The sequence below is a fragment of the Felis catus genome, chromosome A3, assembly GCF_018350175.1.
Source record: "Felis catus isolate Fca126 chromosome A3, F.catus_Fca126_mat1.0, whole genome shotgun sequence".
Classification (NCBI taxonomy): Eukaryota; Metazoa; Chordata; class Mammalia; order Carnivora; family Felidae; genus Felis; species Felis catus.
Window position 1 is genome coordinate 72,984,176 of NC_058370.1, and position 20,442 is coordinate 73,004,617.

Consider the following 20,442-nt stretch of genomic DNA (forward strand, 5'->3'; position numbering starts at 1 on the left):
TTTGCATAAAAATGAACATAACTGACAAATATAATACTTTTAGAGGAGAGGCCCTATGAGATAGTCATTCTCTGGGATCAAAGCAGGGTTGGATTTTGGTTCCACCATGTATGATTTGTGTGACCTTGGGTGAATTACTTAACCTCTCTAGACTTCAGTTTCCTTGTCTGTAAAATCAGGATAATAGCAACTTCTCCAGGGTTAGTGAGCATGAGATTATGCACACTGATCGGTAAGTGACCAATGTAATTACATCATCACTATTACTATAATTAAAATTTCCATTTAAGGATAATGTTCTCCTATAACCTTAAATTTTCCTCTTTATTCTTAAACTTTTAGTCCCTCTATATACAATTAAGAGTGTGAAAAATCTAAAAACATTTCTCCTGGTACTAGTTACACATACACACACACATACACACACACAATTAATTCAAAGACATTTGGGTACCTAGAATATAAAAATATTTCTTACATTGTTTTCTATTTTACTTAGAACATTTCTAGCACTAACTCAATCTTTGCTTTTTAGATGAGTTCGGCGTAGTTAATTCTACCAGCTCTTGGATTTGGCACATTTGGTGTGCTAAAATGTGTCTATCAGAAGCTATGTTCTATTGCACACAAGTGGAAGTAGGTGGAATATCTGTGCCAAAGGAGTATTTATATGCCCAGCAAATTTCCCTGGCAATATATCAGCTTCACACTGTTATCTGTAGTGTTGACAAAAAAATATATAGGTGTATCTTTATCCATTTCTCCTCCACTAAAGAAATTTTAATAGACTGCAAATGAATGGATGCCATTATTCTGTATTTGTGTATTGGGGACTTTCTGTTCTTGCAATATAGCAGATTAAGGGTAATAGTGAACCCCTTTCATTACAAACACCTTGAAATGCTAAATAAAATGAAACAAACACATATGTAGCCAAGTGCACAAAACAGAGAAACCCTCATGTTCCAAAATAGAGAACTTGCTTATTTGTGTATCAATATATTTCTTGAAGATCTTTTGTCAACACGTGTAGAGTATGTCATTATTTTAATAGATGAATAGACTTCAATAGTATAGATATACCACAGAACTGGAGCAAAAAGAATATAAGCTTAAGTATATGTGTAGGGAAAGGGCAGGGGTGGGGTTTGATAGCAAAGATGGAGAGAGAGGTGTTAAATGCTAGGCACTTGAATTTTAATTCATATTGGAACAGAGATGGAACGTATGGCCTCCAAAGTACAGCATTGAGATTGAAACCCACATAAAGCTACAGCCCTCAAACAGCTGGCCAACTGGTACAAGACAGACTGGAAGAATTTCACTCATATGACCAAGCAGATGCAAGAAAGTTTGCCTCTTCCTACAGCTATAGATAGTTAAAATCTTTGTGAGAAAGTAAAACCTCGTGTGTACCATATTCCAGTATGGAATATGAACTCACATACAGTACCTTTCATAGGACACCAAATTTACATAAAAATTAGTCCTGCTGGTGCTACCACTGAGCTGTCTGACTAAAGTAAATGCAAAACCCTCCTGGAGAGATATTTCTACAAACCACAGATGAAACAGTCCCCACTGAAGGTAAAGTCACAAACAAAAATTGCAAATCACACACAAAAAGGAAACCCAACTGAGTAAGAGTCTGCAGTAAAACAAAGAGAATGGTTAAGACAAAACTAGAGGTAATAGAATTAAGACACTTTCAATTTTTTTTTAGTATATGAAATTTATTGTCAAATTGGTTTCCATTCAACACCCAGTGCTCATCCCAAAAGATGCCCTCTTCAATGCCCATCACCTACCCTCCCCTCCCTCCCACCCCCCCATCAACCCTCAGTTTGTTCTCAGTTTTTAAGAGTCTCTTATGCTTTGGCTCTCTCCCACTTTAACCTCTTTTTTTTTTCCTTCCCCTCCCCCATGGGTTTCTGTTAAGTTTCTCAGGATCCACATAAGAATGAAAACATATGGTATCTGTCTTTCTCTGTATGGCTTATTTCACTTAGCATCACACTCTCCAGTTCCATCCATGTTGCTACAAAGGGCCATATTTCATTCTTTCTCATTGCCACGTAGTACTCCATTGTGTATATAAACCACTATTTCTTTATCCATTCGTCAGTTGATGGACATTTAGGCTCTTTCCACAATTTCACTATTGTTGAGAGTGCTGCTATAAACATTGGGGTAAAACACTTTCAATTTGAAGATACTTGTCTTTCTTTCACTCTGGAAAATTTTACTCTGTAGCCTTTTCTGTTATTTCCATCCCCTCCATTTTCTCTCTTCTCTCCTTCTAGAACAGCTACTAGCCGAATGATGGAACACTTGGATTTATCTTCTATCCCTTTTATCTTTTCTAGCATTATCCTTCTTTTTTTTTTTCAACTCTTTAACCTTTATTTATTATTGAGAAACAGAGAGAGACAGAATGTGAGTGGGGGAGGGGCAGAAAGAAGGGGAGACACGGAATCCAAAGCAGGTTCCTGGCTCTGAGCTGTCAGCATAGAGCCCAAAGCTAGGCTCGAACTCACAAACTGCGAGATAATGACCTGAGCCAAAATCGGATGCCTAACTGACTGAGCTACCCAGGCACCCCTCTCATTATCCTTTTCATGGTACTTTACCACTAAGAATGCAAGCATCCCTTGACACTAACCGTATACGAAATAAATTATTTTTCAGCCATGTCAATTGTTATATCAGGCCATCTACTGAAAAACACTTTTTAATAAGTATTTTATTTTTTAATTTCCAAGATCTAGAAATGCCTCCTGAATACATAAGACTCTTCCTATATTATGAATATGATACTCTTAAAATATTGTAATTAAGCTTAACGTCTTTTTCTGTTCTCTTAATTCTGTTAATTTTTGTTAAGCATGATGCCTCACCTTCTTTGTATTGTAGTTTGGTTTTTTTTCTCAAATGTTTGGTGATTTTTGCTTGTATACTCTTCTTTGATTATGTGACTCCCAGATCTCTGTCAGTGTCAACTCTTTTTGTCTACTGCAGTCTGACTTTAAGACAAGGTTGGGATATTGCAGTCAGACAGGATCTGAGGATGATTTGTGTGATAGTATCTTTGATCCTCCTGGAGGTCAGTAGCTACTTGAGCACTGGTCTGCTTTTCCAGCCCCAGCGTATGATTCAATTCATCCACAGCAGCCCAGCACTTTGCGCATGCAGAACAGGTAAGGGTTACTGATTTGCTTGCTGCTCCACATGCAGTTCCTAATTTTTCAAATTGATAAATGCTCCTGAGCTCCTTCCACTTCTTAATATCCAATGGCTCTAAGTGTGTAGTTCTGTCCAACCTACCTCGACCTCAGTCTTCTCCACATGTGTTGGGTTTTTCTTTCATTTAGTTTTATTCCTCCAAGCATTTGTTCTCTGGTAATTTCTTTCAGAATTTAACACAAACATATTTCTTCTGATAATAGGTTTCCCTGGTTTCCAATGATATTAGACTGTATTTTATTATCAGTATCTATTTACATATATTTTATGAGATTTAGTGAGCAGTAAGTGGTAGATTTGTATGATCAGTCTGCCATCTTGAATCAGTCTCTAATATTAAGTAAATCATTTGCAAACTTAGTACTTTAATCAGTAAGAAATTATAAATTCTCTGCAATAGACCTCACAATTGACTGGCAGACATCACTGAGGACCGATATAGTACTTATGTCTTAGGGAATGTGTTTTAGTGCAAGATCGAGGGTCTGGGGTCAAATAGCCCAGTTAGTGGACTACTATCATAGGCTAGATTAGTGGTTCTCAATGTTTTCAAGTATAGGGACATGTTTCTGCATTTCAAAAAGCTTATGGTTCTTCACAAAATAATAATTGAGGGGCGCCTGGGTGGCGCAGTCGGTTAAGCGTCCGACTTCAGCCAGGTCACGATCTCGCGGTCCGGGAGTTCGAGCCCCGCGTCAGGCTCTGGGCTGATGGCTCGGAGCCTGGAGCCTGTTTCCGATTCTGTGTCTCCCTCTCTCTCTCTGCCCCTCCCCCGTTCATGCTCTGTCTCTCTCTGTCCCAAAAATAAAAAAATAAAAACGTTGGAAAAATAAATTAAAAAAAAAAACAACAACAAAATAATAATTGAACTTTTAGTATCCATTGTTTGAGAAAACATATAACGACAAAATGCACTGATGATTCCCAGGTTCAGTTCTCTCTCTCTTTTTTTTTTTTAACCGCTGGGGTGTGTCTCTACACAATGAATTCCATAGTCTATTAAAGTTATAAGTGCCTGTTGCTACAAATAGTGCTCTTAAATTTCACAAGAATATTTGAAAGCTTTCAAATAGTTCTTTTATTAGGTATTTTCATGGAATTAAAGCTTTTACCAGGATAGAGGGTTGTTTTTTCTGTTTACCAAAGAGAGGAAAAAAACAAACAAACATGGTTCTTCCTAAAATTTACTATTTTTTAAATATCTTAGCGAATGTGCCAAAGGCTTTCAGTCCTTAACATTGCTATTAATTATATGTATTTTAAGGTTTAAAGCATTTTCCAATCTATTATCTCATTGGATCTTTATAATAATCAGATGGAAACAGGGCAAATGATAACATGTATATCAATCTTACAGCTAATAATAGGTTCAGAGAACTGAAGGAGTTTCCCCCAGTTTGCAGTTAACAAGCAGCAAAGCCAGGGCCAGAACCTAAGCCTCCCAGTATTCTGTCCATTCATCCCCAAATGTCAATGCACAGAGCAGTGCTGGCCCATTACAAATGGAAAAACAAGGACAGTTTAAGGAGTATCAAAGCAAATATTTCAAAATTTTTATTAAGAGATCATCACTTCATTGCTTTTTGGGATTTAAAATGCTCTTTATTAGACTTCTTATCACTAGGATGGACTAAGTTGATGCGGGAAGACTTCATTATTCCTGCATAGACAAAGCCTTGATAAGGTATTACAAAAAGCTTTGAAGTACATAACTAAGCACTAAAACAAAACATAGAAATCCTCAAGTTCCAGAAATAAAGAGAATGCTAAAAAGTGGTGATCAAGAAGCAAGGCAACCAGAGAGGTGGAATCAAATTTGACCTTAGGAGTTGCAATGGGGGTTAAGGCCCCACATGCAGTGGAACTGGAGTTGAGCATAGAGCCAGGATTCCAGAAGAGTTTTGCTGCTGTGAAAAAGACTCTAGAATCTCTCTTTCAGATTAGACTGCAAGGTAGGGGGTAAAACAAACTGATTATCACCCAGACAACACACCTCCTAAACTAAGTCGTGCAAAAAATGGGACCCAAGCGTGTATTCATGAGTAATAGCGCAGAAAACCCAAACCAAGGTCGCAACAGAAAACCTGAGAACCAAAGAACCAGAAGAATCAGAGAAACGTGAAGGACCCAAGTACAGACAACAGACAAACATAATACTGCCCCATTGTCACACTTTACAATCCTGGGTACAGGATGGAAAGCAATACCTAAGATAAGATGGAAAAAGCGTACCCATCTTCCAGGGGAGGGAGTCAGCAGAATTCATCCCCCAAGGATTACAGACAAGAGAGCAAAGAGACTATAAAATTACTAAGCTTAAATGATTCAGGACATAAAAAATAAAAACTATACAGAAAAGCCAGAACAGCACAAAAAATAAGAGGCATATTTCAGGGGAAAAAAGCTATAAAAATTCTAAAGATAAAAAGTATATATCATTTTTTAAAACTTAACTCAGTAGATAAAAAACAAAAAGCTCAGTAGACTAAACATAGCTTAAAACAAAGTTGGAAGACAGTTGAAGAAATCTCACAGAATGAAACACAAAAAGATAAAAAGAAATATTAAAAAGAAAGAGGCACAGAGAATAGAACATTACTAAGTGTTCCAGAAGGACACAATAGAGGGAATATGAGAGAAATCTGCAATAAAAATGGCTATGATAGAGACTACCTGTTCTCAGTACCCAGTCTGCCTCTCTGCCTTTTTCATTGAATCACCAACTTTTAGCTGAGAACTTGGCTGTCCAGTATAAAGACAATATTTCCCAGTTTCCCCTATACCTAGATTAGCCATATGACTCTGTTCTGGGATGTAGCCAAAACAGCATGTACAACTTCCAGAAATGTCCTTAAAGGGAGGAGGTAAGATTTTTCTCTCCACCTTTTCCTTCTTAGTAGCTAAAACACTAATGGTATTGTTTAAGTTTGATTAGAGAATCTACTTACTGAGAATGAATGGTAGAATAAAACAGAAGAGTCCCTGAGCTCCTGACACCATCAAATACCACCTGGATAGCCTAATATGTGTGAAAAAGAAATAAATTTCCATCTCGTATGAACCACTTTGATTTAGAGTTGTTTTTTAAGGTCACTTATGGCAAAATCTATTCATAACTAATGCAATCAATGGTTGAGAATTTTCTACAATTAAAGAAAGATGTGAATCTTCAATTTGAAGAGGCAAAATGAATTTTGAGCTAGAAAAAATGATATTAAATCCACACATGGACATAGAATAATAAAACCACAGATGTACAGAGAAAAACTTTAAAAGCAAATCAGAGAGAAAAGTGATTGTTACCCATAAGAAAAGACAAACTTCTCATCCACAATGAGAGACGCAAGAAGAAAATGGAGTAATATCTTGAAAATGGTGGAAGGCAATACTGCTCAACATAGAATCCCATGCTTAAATGAACTATAATTCAAGAATGAGGACAAAATATGGACATTGTAAGACATACGCAGTTTGGCAATAATAGCAAGTACTTATATAACACAACTTTACAAGGCACTGTTCTAAGCGCTTTATATATTTTAACTCATAATCTTTGCAACAGCCCTCTGAGGTAGATACTATTAATATTGCTATATTAGAGATGATGTAACTAAGATACAGGGAGGCTAAGTAACATGCCCAAGGTCACACAGCTAGTATCCGACCAAACTGGGATTCAAGCACAGGCATTCTGCTTCAGATGCCATGGTTTTAATTGCTCATCTTCAATGAAATTACTACTGAAAGATGTCATTTATTTTATTTTGTTTTTAAAGGTGTCTTTTTTTTTAAGTTTATTTATTTTGAGAGAGAAGTAAGTGTGAGTGGGAGAGGGGCAAAGGGAGGAGGGAGGGAGAGAGACACAGAGAGAGAAAGAGAATCCCAAGCAGGCCCCAAGCTGCCAGCACAGAGCCCGACATGGGGGTTCTAACCCATGAAGCTGTGAGATCATGACCTGAGCTGAAACCAAGATTTGGATGCTTAACCCACTGAGCCACCCAGGCGCCCCTGAAAGATGTCCTTTAAAAGATTGATACAGTGTTCACTTCAGCAGCACATCTACTAAAATTGGAATGATCCAGAGAAGGTTTGCATGGCCTGTGCACAAGGATGACACACAAAAGCTTGGTATGGAACTTGGACAGAAAAAGTAGGATATAAGCAGAAAAACAAGGAAACTAAATCAGCAAATAATATTGATTAACTTACTTATTAACACAAGAACATTCTTTCATGAAATAATTCTGACAATAGATTCTAGGGGATTTTCTCCCCTTGTAGTGTATTTGGCAAGAGAAAATATCTGATGACTTTACGTCAATTCCCCCCAAATTTTGGTAATTTTCCTAGTGTGTGAAATCATAGTCTGGCAACTAGTGATCTATTGTGCAACAAAGATTTTTTTTCAAAAAAACAAATTTGCAAAGTTAATTACTAGTATGTCATGCAAAAAAAAAATATTTATTGGTATTAGGATATTTTGTTGGTTATCTGGATTCATGCTGTAAGGACAGGCTGCATGTAGCCATTAGTGAGAATCACTGTTTTCCTCAAACATGGCTCCTGTGAAGGAAATACTATAAGTCAAAATGTCAAAAAGGAAGAAAAAAAACCCACCACAGAAACTCATTGCTAACTTATTAAGGTTTCTGGAGAGAATGCTTTTTGTTGATAAATTATTCAAGGTCATCTACAGTATTTCAGCCAAGAAGGCAGAGCCCAGTACTGTTACATGCCCACCAAAATCAAAGATGGATAACCATACTGAACAATTCTGAAGGAGTGAATTTTGGGAGAAATAGAAAAAACATGTTACATTTTACTTACTTGTAATAATAACTATTATAAAAATTTTCTTCAAATTGCTCTGTCAACTTGTTGACTCTGTAGATTGAGAATGCCAATTTCATACAATTTCCTCATTCTTTAGTCAACTTTGCATCAGAAAGAGATACCCCCAAAATGGTCCCCAGAGTTCCCAGTAATTGGTTTCACAATCCTAAGCAAATGAATTGAAAAAAATGTATGACCTAGCACAGTTTTCATGGCTAGAATCATTTATTTATTTATTTATTTATTTATTTATTTATTTATTTATTTATTTATTTTGAAAGAGACAGAGATAGCACAAGTAGGGGATGGGCAGAGAAAGAGAGAGAGTGAGAGGATCCCAAGCAGGCTTCATGCTACCAGTGCAGAGCCCAACACGGGGCTTAAACTCACAAAACCGAGAGACCATGACCTGAGCCAAACCCCAGGGTTGGACACTTAACCAAGTGAGCCACTCTGTACCCCTCATGTCTAGAATCTTTGGGGCGCCTGGGTGGCGCAGTCGGTTAAGCGTCCGACTTCAGCCAGGTCACGATCTCGCGGTCCTTGAGTTCGAGCCCTGCGTCGGGCTCTGGGCTGATGGCTCAGAGCCTGGAGCCTGTTTCCGATTCTGTGTCTCCCTCTCTCTCTGCCCCTGCCCCGTTCATGCTCTGTCTCTCTCTGTCCCAAAAATAAATAAACGTTGAAAAAAAAAATTTAGAATCTTAATTGTAGCACTAACAGAAACCAAATTTCCAGATTAAGTTCTTCTGTAAAAACCATTTTTTTTAGGGTACTATTGTTTGTTTGCTTTTGCTTTTCTTTTTTTATAGCAGCAAGAGCTTATGTGTTTCTGTGGAAGGAGTTGGGGATAATGAGAAGGTATTTTTAAGAGGCAGCCTATAAAGCCAAAGTTCCCATGAAAGTCCCCTATACAGCACATGATGTCCAATATATACAATTCTGTACACAGTAATTCTTATATACACTTAAAAATATCCCTGAGCTATGAAGACAAAAGGAAAATCCCTATCAGATGTCTGCCTGTCTATAGGCATTCTGTTTTTATATTAGGCTTCTATAACCTTAGTACATGCTTATGTAGTAAAGGATGAACCTTGCCCGAAGAGAGGTCTGGCTTTTGCCCTTGACCCCTGTGAAGTAGCTTCTAAGACCTTGGAATATTCTGCTTGACAAGAGTGCCTTTGTTTACCTGGGACCCTGGGCCATGTCAGAAGGTCTATGCTAACGATTTAATTTTTGCTGGGGGGGAGTGATCTTGGGCCACACAATATTACTTGGACCTTTGGAGGGGCTAGAGACTAAGGTCAGCCAGGTAGGCAGTTAACCATGACTATATGACCAAACTCAATAAAAACTATGGATACCAAAACTCAGCAAAACATCCTAGTGGCAATAATCCATGTGTATCATCACACATTACTCAGAGAAGTTAGTACTGCTCACAACTCCACAACTTTGGGAGAGGACAAATGGAAGTTCTTGCTTGGAATTCTCCTGGACACTGCCTCATGTGCCTCTTTTCTCTACTGATTTTATCATGTGTCCTCTCACTGTAATAAACCATAACTGTGAGTATAAGAGCTTTTAGTGAGTTCTAGGAGTCCTTCCAGCAAATTATTGAATATGAATTTGACAACCCTCAAATTTGATGTCAGAAGTCAGGGTGGTCTTGGGGACTCTCAAACCTTGGACGGATTCATCTGCTGTGAGAATTAAGCAAGATAATGATGTCTACAGTGAAAATCCTTAGTAGTGTGGAATCTCTCACTGTATTAGAGAAAGTTTAAATATTTGATAAAAGTTAGTAATAAGTTATATTCATTTTGCTATAAAAATGTTCCCAAGCATTTTAAATTACAACTTCTGAAATTTTTAAGGACAGAGTATTAATTTTACAAGTAATCTCATATATGGTACTAAAAAATGGCCAAAAGAAGAACTCTAGATCAATCACTGAAACTCTCATTTCTTCAATCCATCCTTTGGAACATCCTGTAGGCCTTGGAGTGGAAATCACAATTTCTGGCCTGTGTACAGCAGCCTCCCTCACAGACTTCCTTTAACTTTGCCACAGAGTCTTAAATAATCCCTTTATTAAAACTCCTCATTCACCCCATTTGTGTGGCCACTATTTCCTGGCTGAACCTGACCAATGCAGTGATTGGCACTAAGGCTACATGTGATCACAGAATTTTCTGTTTTTAAATATATATTTTTTAAATGTTTATTTATTTTTGAGAAAGAGAGCAAACACATGTACATGGGGAGGAGCATAAAGAGAGGGAGAGAGAGAATTCCAAGCAGGCCCTGTGCTATTAATGCAGAACCCAACACAGGGCTAGAACCCACAAACCATGAGATCATGACCTGAGCTGAAATCAAGACCCAGATGCTCAACTAACTGAGCCACCCAGATGCCCCATGATCACAGAATCTTCTTTACACTGAGCTCCAGGCTATTATTATGACTGATTAAAGTTGACACTTAAAATGCATGTCATTCCTAGATTTAGGATTTCACAATATACCTCTTGGTTTGAGCTTCCACCAAGAAACATGAAAAATGTGCCTTATTATTAGACACTTCATTGCTGTCTCACTTCTAATTCACTGAGGAACAACTTACAACACCTCAGTTTTACGACTCTGCCTGTGACCTCAGTGATGGGAATTTTGGCCCAATATATCTGTTAATATATGACATCCACCAGGATGCCCTGCAGCCCAATGAACTTCTGTGTCATACCTCTTTGTTTGCCAGTCACTTGCCTATATATCTCAAATGTCCTCAGAGACCAGAAGGTAACCTACGAAAGGCAGTGTTATAAACAATGAGGAGTTCTGATTTCTGTCACATCAGAATAAAGGCTTCCAAAAATCTACTCCTCCATAAAACAAATGAGAACACTGACAAATATTGTTGAAATCAACTTTAAAATTCTGGAAGTTAACCAAAGGCTTACAACAATTGGAAGAGCATTTATTCACTAAAAATGACTGAATCTCTGTTAGAACAGTAAGCTTTGTGGTATTTTAACTTGCCCTATTTCCATCCCACTCCCCAAAAGGATAAAATGCTTAGGAATAAGTGAGGCAAAAAGTGTCAGACTTTTGCACTGAAAACTACAAAATATTGTTGAAAGAAAGTAAAGAAGATCTAAATAAATCAAAAGACAGAGCATGTTCATGAATTGGAACAAATAATGTTAAATTGGCGATACTCCCTAAACTGACTGACAGAATCAACACAGTATCTTTCAAAATCCCAGGTGCCTGTTTTGCAGAAATTGAAGCTGATCCTACAATTCATACTGAAATGCAAAGGGCCCCAAATAGCCAAACATACTTCAAGGAGAACAAAATTGGAGGACTAACACTTCCTGGTTTCAAAATTTACTACAAGGCTACCGTGAATCAAGGTAGAGTGGTACCGGCATAAAAATAGACATGAAGATCAGTGGAGATTGGAGAGTCCAGAAATAAACTCATTCACCTGTGGTCAACTGATTTTCAACAAGGGTGCCAAGACAATTCAATGGGGAAAGAATAGTCTTTTCAATAAATGGCACTAGACAACTGGATAAGTACATGCAAAAGAATAAAGATGGACCCTTCTTTACTTTTAACAAAAATTAACTCAAAATGAATCACCAACCTAAATGTCAGAGTGTAAACTAAAACAAACAAACAAACAAAAAACTCTTAAAAATAAAATGTAGGCATAAATTTTTATCACCTTGGATTAGGCAATGATTTGCATAATGCCAAACCACAAGAAACTAAAGAAAACATAGGTAAATTTGGGCTTTATCAAAACTTTAAAATTTGTGCTTCAGAGAGCACCATTAAAAAAGTTAAAAGTCAACCCACTGGAGAAAATATTTGCAAATCACTCAAGAGACTTGTATCCAAAACATAAACAACTCAGAAACTCGACAATTAAAAAATTAAAGATGGAAAAGGATTTGAATAAATTTTTCTCAAAAGAAACTATAAAAATGGTCAATAAACACATGAACAATTCTCAACATCAAGGGGAGTTAGGGTAATGCAAATGAAAACCACAATGAAAAATGACTTCATACCCATTGGGATGGCAAAATCAAAATCAAATTGTATGTGGGATACCATACAACCCAGTAATCCCACTTGTAGGAAGACACCCGAGAAAACAGAAAACATGTGTCCACACAAAAATGTATACACAAATAATCATAGCAGCGTTTTTTATAACAGGCAGAAAGCAGATACAACCCAAATGCCCCCCAGTTTACATATGAATCAACAAAATGCAGTGTACCCATACAATGGAAGATTATGCAGCAGTATTGACATTGAAACTATATTATGCCAAGTAAAAGAAGCCAGACACAAAAGACAAGTTGTATGATTCCAGGTATAGAAAATGTCCAAAATAGGCAAATCCACAGAAACCCATGCAGATTAGTGGTTGCCAGGGGCTAGGAGTGGCAGAGGGAGAATGAGGAGTGATAACGGGTACAAGGTTTCTTTCTGAGGTGATGAAAGCATTCTGCTATTAGGTAGTGGTGACAACATACAGCCTAATAATAAGAACCACCAAATTCTATACTTTAAAATAGCAAATTTTTATTGCATGTCAACTACACTTGACTTTTGAACAATGCAGGGGATTGGGATGCTGAACCCCACACACACAGTCTAAAATCCATGTATACTTTTGACTCCCCCAAATCTTTTTTAAGGTTTATTTATTTTTGAGAGAGAGAGAGACAGAGACAGAGACAGACAGAGAGACACAGGATCCAAAGCAGGCTCTAGGCTCTGAGCTATCTGCACAGACTCCGGAGTGGGGCTCAAACCCATGAACCACAAGATGATGACCTGAGCTGATGTCGGACACCTAACCAACTGAGCCACCCAAGCTCCCCTTGACTCCCCCAAATCTTAACCAATAGCATACTGTTGATAGAAACCTTACTGATAACAGACAGTAGATTAACACATATTTAGTATGTTATGTATTATATATTGTATTCTTACAATAAAGTAAGCTAGAGAAAAGTAAATGTTATTAAGAAAGTCATAAGGAAAAGATTTACAGTACCGTACCATATTTACCCAAAAAACCTGCATATATGTAGACCCACGCAGTACAGACGCATGTTGTTCAAGGGCCAACTGTATATCTCAATAAAGTTATTAAAAATAAGACAAGAGGCAGTACTTGAACCTATAGAAAACTATGGAGTCCAGGCCCCTTCTAAAGACATCATATTTCAGGGGCGCCTGGGTCGCTCAGTCGGTTAAGCATCCGACTTCAGCTCAGGTCACAATCTCACGGTCCGTGAGTTCGAGCCCCGCGTCGGGCTCTGGGCTGATGGCTCAGAGCCTGGAGCCTGCTTCCGATTCTGTGTCTCCCTCTCTCTCTGCCCCCCCCCCCCCCCGTTCATGCTCTGTCTCTCTCTGTCTCAAAAATAAATAAATGTTAAAAAAAATTAAAAAAAATAAAGATATCATAATTCAGAAACCTTTTATTGTATTAAATATTTTATTTTTAAGTAATCTCCACACCCAACATGGGGCTCGATCTTACAACCCTGTGATAAAGAGTCGCCCGCTCCACTGACTGGGCCAGCCAGGCACCCCGGAAACATTTTAAATACACGGCTGACAGATCCAGACCTTAGGCCCCAAGTGTGTGTGTCCTCTTAAGAAGCTCTCCATCTCTTCATAACAGCCCTCTTAGACACATTGTCCTCCAGACCAGGAAGGAGAGCAGGGCAAGGGGATTTCCCCTGAAGTGGGTTATCACTTCGTGGCTATCACATCCTTTGTGTCCCACATGCAGAACCTGGTCAGGAGAGCACCAAGATCCAGCCTGGGTGGTTCCTTAGCTGTGGTACACCCTTCTCTGGTGCACCCTTGCCTCACTTGGGAATCTGATTTCAACTCCGCCCCAGTAGGGCAGTTCAGTCAAGTCCAGCCCAACTTTTAGGACATCTTGAATCCAAGATTTCCATATCTTGGATTTGGATTGTCCAAAACCTCTCAAACAACATCCCAGCTTCCCCAGGAGCTCCCCTCTTGCTCTAATGGCCCTTGTTCACCTATGGTGCTGTGCACCTTATGCATATGGCACCCATCTGGCCACAAGAACTTTAACCACCATTCTGGGTCACAGTATAATATTCCTCTCATAATAAGAACTTATATCTGTAGTTTACCAAAAAGTAAGATGAAACTGACATAGATAAAACTTTCAAAAATTTGCATAGGGTTTGTGTCTGTATTACTGTCTGAAGCGAAATGATCCAAGGTATACAGACATTTTGACTCCTACACCTATCAGTAATGCCTACTCAGGAGACAAAAAAAAAAAAAAAAAATCCTGAAAATCTCTACGGAGGCAGCTTGGACCAAACCTGAACCAAATGCTGGAAAATCTGGTTTCTAACTCCAAGATAGGTCTTGGAACAGGTCACCTCATCCACATAAATATCAGCTTTGTAATCCAAGAACAATTACACTCACTCTAAGTCACCAGTGATTTTAAGGATCAAACTAGAAACAAAAATTTATTTGAAAGTGCTTTAAAATGTGTAAAGTGACAAGACGTGGAGTTTCTTTTCTTATCTTTGAAGTCCTGATCCTGTGAAAAAAATGTTTTTTATTGAAAAAAAAATTTTTAATGTTTATTTATTTTTGAGAGATGCAGAGAGACAGAGCATGAGCAAGGGAGGGGCAGAGAGAGAGGGAGACACAGATTCCAAAGCAGGCTCCAGGCTATGAGCGGTCAGTGCAAAGCCCGATGCAGGGCTTGAACCCATGGACTTTGAGATCATGATGTGAGCTGAAGTCAGATACTTAACCAACAACGACCCAGAAGCACCACCTGTGAAAATTTTAATAGGCCAATAAAAATGGTTGTTTCAATAACTAGGACAATTTCATGGGTTACAGTGAAGCACTGTTCTGAAGGGAGGAAAAACAATACTACTGAATCCATTTATTTGCTCATATATATATATATATATATATATATATATATTAAAAATTTCCTTGCTAAGCAAATCAGTATGGTGCTGGCATTTCTAATCACACTGTTAAAAAGAAAACCAGAGGCCCAAGATGGAGTCACTTATGTTAAGGCCCATGTCAGCAAACCAAGACTCACTATCTAACCTAACTACGGTTTCAATCCCCTAAGGAATGTGACCTTTAACCAGCCAACCTGGAGGAGGTAACCCACTGAGAGACCCTGTCTGTTCCCCCTACTAGGGTGACTTTGCCTGAAACAATACACTCTTTGCTATTAATTTCATTTCTCCTGTTCCCTCTCTGCTTTTAAAAACCTTTTCTGCAGCTCAAAATTGCTCCTTTCTGTCTGCTGGATGGAATGATGCTCGAATCATAAAATATTGAAGAAAGCCAAATTTGATCCTTAAACTTACAGAGACGAATTTTGTTTTTTTAACAACACCAAAGTTGCCAGAGTTGTTAAAACAATTCATTAATAGATGGCAATGAAGGGCATCCCACTGCAGGGCAATCCGGTGGGGTTTTCTCTTCTTCATCTTGCTTCTAACACGGTTGTCAGTACATTCACACATTACAAAACACTGAGTAATCCTATCCTACTTTAATCCTATATTAAGGGCACCTGGGAGCCTTGGTTGGTTAAGGGTTGACTTGGGCTCAGGTCATGATCTCAGCCTGTGCTGGTCTCTGTGCTAACAGCTCAGAGCCCAGAGCCTGCTTCGGATCCTGTGTTTCCCTCTCTCTCTGCCCCTCCCCCATTCACACTCTGTCTGTCTCTCTCTCAAAAATAAAATAAACATTAAAAAAAAATCCTATGTTATATTTCAGGGCTGCCAGCTATCTTAAAAAAAAAAAAAAAAAAGGAGTGAAAATTACATTTCCAGAGAAAGAAGAAGGAAAGGAAATAAAATTCCCTACCATGTCTACAAGGATGTTATGGAAATCATAAGATGTTAATTGTAAAGCGTACTTTACATATATCCTTTAACAGCACATTACAAATATTAGCTGTTATTTTAGTGCTTTTTATTAAAAAAAATTTTTTTAATGGTTATTCATTTTTGAGAGAGAGCATGAGGGGCAGAGGGAGAGGGAAAGGGGGGGCAGAGGATCTGAAGAGGGCTCTGTGCTAACAGCAGAGAGCCTGATTTGGGGCTCAAACTCGTGAACTGTGAGATCATGACCTGAGCCAAAGTCAGATGCTCAACCCACTGAGCCGCCCAAGCACCCCTATTTTAGTGCTTTTTTAGAAAACCGATGTAAAGAAGAGTAGCAAGTATGTTAACTCAGATCTGTCTCTGCAGAGCTGATGTGATGTTTTTAGGTTTTACCATCCAGGATTCTAGCCATAGAATCCGATCCGGGCAGGAACCAGGTAACTTGTTGGACGCACACAAATTTGTGGGTAGTTCTGCCTGGTGACTCTCCCCACGCTGACCCTGGTCAGCTTCAACTGTGGGAAAAGCAGAAGGAGTCACCTGGTCTTAAGAAGAAAATTCTATGAAGGAGGCCCCTTCTCTTGTGATGTGGGTGGAGAGCAAGCCTGGATGGGGGGTGGGCTGGGACCCACCAAGGCCAGACAGGGCTCCTGACATTCTTGGGAACTTCCTGGAAGCTTTGAGAGGTGAGACACGATCCCTGGAGGGATAGTCTGCCAGTCAGCTTTAGCCGTAACAGGGCTGCCCGCCCTTACTGAACTGTTTTTATTGTTACCAAATGTCACTCCACCCAAGACAGGATTTTCAAAGATTCCTTAGATGAATGGGAACTTCTGGTCACTCCTTATTTTCTACAGTGTGTTATGACAAGCATTTGATCTGTTCCTCCTTTGTAATTCAGGAACAATTCCTCAGGGCCCAGAGGGTGCCCTTTAACAGAAAGCAGCGGACATGGTTATGCTTTTCCAGCCAGTTTCAGGGTCTCTGATGAGTTGATAGATTCATTTTCTCACAGATGTGCCAATGCTGTAGGTTGTTCAAGGAGGAAGAGAAAAATCTGTCACTATTCTGAATTTTTTCTGATTTGATTTTGAGCCCCCCAAATGCAAAGACGGGGCAGGGTGAGATTGGGGAAAGTACTGCGCTCGGCCAGAGCACCGAGGGGGTGAGAGACGCCACCCTGCAGGTACCACTGCTGGGGACCTGACAGCCTTCACCAGGCAGCTGGCTTGCCTTGGATTTTTCCAGGAAAGGCAAGCCTGTCCTTATTCAACACTCCCCCCACAGCCAGCCCTGTGGGCCTCTCCTTCTGGCCAGAAAGGGGGACAGAAACATCTGGGCCTGGCATCTGCTCAGTCCCTGGGGAGCAGAGGTTGCACTAACCTGTCCAATCCCGGGTTCCAATCAGCTTTAGGGAAAAGACCATACCCCACCCCATCCCATGCCCATCCCAGAGCAAATGCAACAGTCTGCAGATTTCAAGCAGGGAGGCGGGTGCCTGCAAGAGTCACACCTGCTGTCACAGTTGTAGGAATCTTGCTTCTAGTAAATTTCAGACATGCCGATAGTGGGCGAGGGCTGAGGCCGCCTCAGAGGCATCTCCCTGGAGGACGACACCAGTGCCAGAAACACAGCAGCTTGCCAGGAAGCTAATCCCACGGTGTGGGTGAGCGCAGGAGGGGCCTATGCATGCGTCTGCCTTGGGAGCTGCAGAGCTGCTCTGGGAAGAGCTCAGTCTAGGGAAGCAGGAAGGCATGTTTCCCATCTCTGCCACTTCCGGGCTGTGTGACCGTGAGAATGTTACCTAACCTCTCAGGGTCACGGTTCTTCATCTGTGAAATGGAGATAATGCAAACAGCTTCATCACAGGGTCCTAGTGAGGAATACATGAGGTAATGCATGTGGAATGCTTTGCAAACAATAATGGCTGCTAATATGTATTGAGAGTGCTGTTTGGCTGGCACTGTTAAATCGAGTTCATGTTTCTTAACTATGATCCTCACCAACACTTTGAAGTAGGTTACTATCACCATACCCACTAAAATGGGGTAACAGCTAAGGAAAAAGGGGCAGAGATATTAAGTAACTTGCCTATGACCAAACTGTTAATAAGCAGCGGAGCTGGTATTGAAACTCACGTAGTCTGATTCCAAGTCTGCCCTCTGACACCTAGTAATAAAATTATAATGTGGGAAATTTCAATGTGTATATTCATCCTTGAGGTTTCCTTCCTCCCTGACCTAATATCCAATCAGTTGCCGAGATCTGTATCATTTATTTGTGTCTCAATTTGTCCTCTTGTTTTTATTCTAACTGATTTTGGTGGTTTGAAACATGACTTCAAACTTTCTCTCCCACTGAGAGGAGGAGTCTGTGTCCCCTCCCCTTGAATCTGCATGACCTTGTGACTGTTAGGACCAGTAGACCAAGGCAGAAGCGATGACATCAGACTTCCAAGGCTAGGTCATAAAAGGCCATGGTTTACTGGTACACGAAGCCAGCATGTAAGAAGTTGGACTTCCCCAACGCTACCATACAGAGAAGGCCACAGGTAGACATTCCAACCAGCGGTCCTGGCTGAGCCCAGCCTTCTAGTTTTCTCCACCAAGGTGCTAGATTCATGAGTGAAAAAGTCAACTCGGAAGAGGCTCCTGCAGCTCCGGCTATTCTATGGTCAGCATTTGTCTTTCTTTCAGCAGAGGCCCCCAGACTGAAGAGTAGAGTTGAGCCACACCCATTCCATCACAAAATGGTTATTGTTGTTTGCCACTAAGGTTGGGGTTGTTTATTGTCTTGCAATAGATAAACTGGAACACTCATTATGTCCCAAATGAGACTCCTGCCTGCCTCCTATGTTCCCCCTTGCATATTTCTGCCTTTAAGTTAATGGCATCATAGGTCACCCAATGGGTTAAAAACTTTTGTGTCCTATCTCCAATCAGTCACCAAGTTCTAGTTCTTCCATCTGTTTCCTGTTTCCTATTTCCACTGCCTCTGCCTTCCTTGGTTCAAGACCACACCACTCCACTCATCTACAGGCAATGGTCTCCTAACTGGCCTGTCAGCCTTTGCTTCTCATATCCTGTTCATTCACTGTTGGCACTGGTCTCTGCAGTTTCACCTCAGACTCATGCAGCTCAACCCTGTGGAAAACTCTCTAAAGACCTCTCACTGCTGTCAGAAGGACTTACTCCCCAGTTTGGCAGCCTCCCTCCAGCCAGCCATGCCTCCAGCCCAATGCCCTGTGCTCACACCTGGAGATACTTGCTCTTTCCAGAACATTCCAAACACATTAGTGCTTCTGGGTCTTTATCTATGCGGTTCCCTCTGTCTGGACAGCCCACACCTTCACACCTCCCCATTTCACATTTTCTGAAGGTCCACCTCCACCAACCCCAAGCAGAACAAATTGTTCATAGCTGAATATCCCATTGTTACCCTGTTTGCATGTCACTTTTACAGCACGTACTTGTCTGTCTCTATACTCTGCATCTCTAGGGTCTACTGTGTATCCTGCCTGGAACACAAGATGTACTCTGTCAATGTTTTTAGGATTTATACTGCTGCTACCTTAATTCACAGAATAATCTTCACCCTAATATAATTTGTCTTCTGAAAATACAGCTGCCAGGGCGCCCGGATGGCTCAGTCGGTTGAGCGTCTGACTCTTGATTTTGGCTCAGGTCATGATCTCATGATCCATGGGATCAAGCCCCTTATCCGGCTCCATGGTGACAGAATGGAGCCTGCTTGGGATTCTATCCCCTTCTCTCTCTGCCCATCCCCTGTTCTTGCATTCATTCTCTCTCTCTCTCTCAAAAATAAATAAACATTTTCTAAAAAGAAGGATGCTCCTCTTGGGATTTAATGCTCAGAGGTTGTGTCTTAAAATTCGTTTTAAAAAATACAGCTGCCAACAGGTCACCGCCCCCCTCAAAAATGTAGGTGTCTCCCCAATGAATGAAGACAGAGCTTAGCACAGCATGTGATCTATGCCTTTGGACTGAAGGAGACCTGGAGTAAGGATCAAATAGATGAAGTCACCCAGTAAGTTAAATGGACTAGGGTACTACCCATCTCTGTGCTGCTTGTGATCCTCTTTCCTCTTTTCTGTACTCAGATATTCTCCAGCATGCATGGTCCAATTTTTTTTGGATTTCTACTCATATATTTATCTCCCTCATAGTCTCTTCCTATTGGGCAAAATTTATTCTTCCATTTTTCTTGTGAGTCTCCACATTAAGTCTCATGAATGGCCAGGAGGTCATGTTTATTTCTGCGTGTTAGATAGCAAGTTCACTTTATTGCCATTGCCAAGGCAATAGCCGGGCGACACTGAAGATCAGAGATAGAGTTTCTTGCTTCCTTCCCAATCACTGTAGCTTGTGTTTTACTGTGCAACATCCTC

General features: G+C 40.1%; 1 long non-coding RNA gene and 1 other non-coding gene across 2 annotated transcripts in view; both read left to right on the plus strand.

Moving 5' to 3' along the window:
* Window positions 1-7,281: 7,281 nt before the first annotated feature.
* LOC111559939 lies at window positions 7,282-7,388 on the plus strand. Its single transcript, XR_002741405.2, has one exon. It is a non-coding gene; the product is annotated as a U6 spliceosomal RNA (small nuclear RNA).
* Window positions 7,389-18,417: 11,029 nt separating this feature from the next.
* Window positions 18,418-20,442, plus strand: part of LOC123384462 — a 28,649-nt gene continuing 26,624 nt past the window's right edge. The window contains exon 1 of the long non-coding RNA XR_006595564.1: window positions 18,418-18,707. This is a non-coding gene — a long non-coding RNA (uncharacterized LOC123384462). The remainder of the gene's footprint in view (window positions 18,708-20,442) is intronic.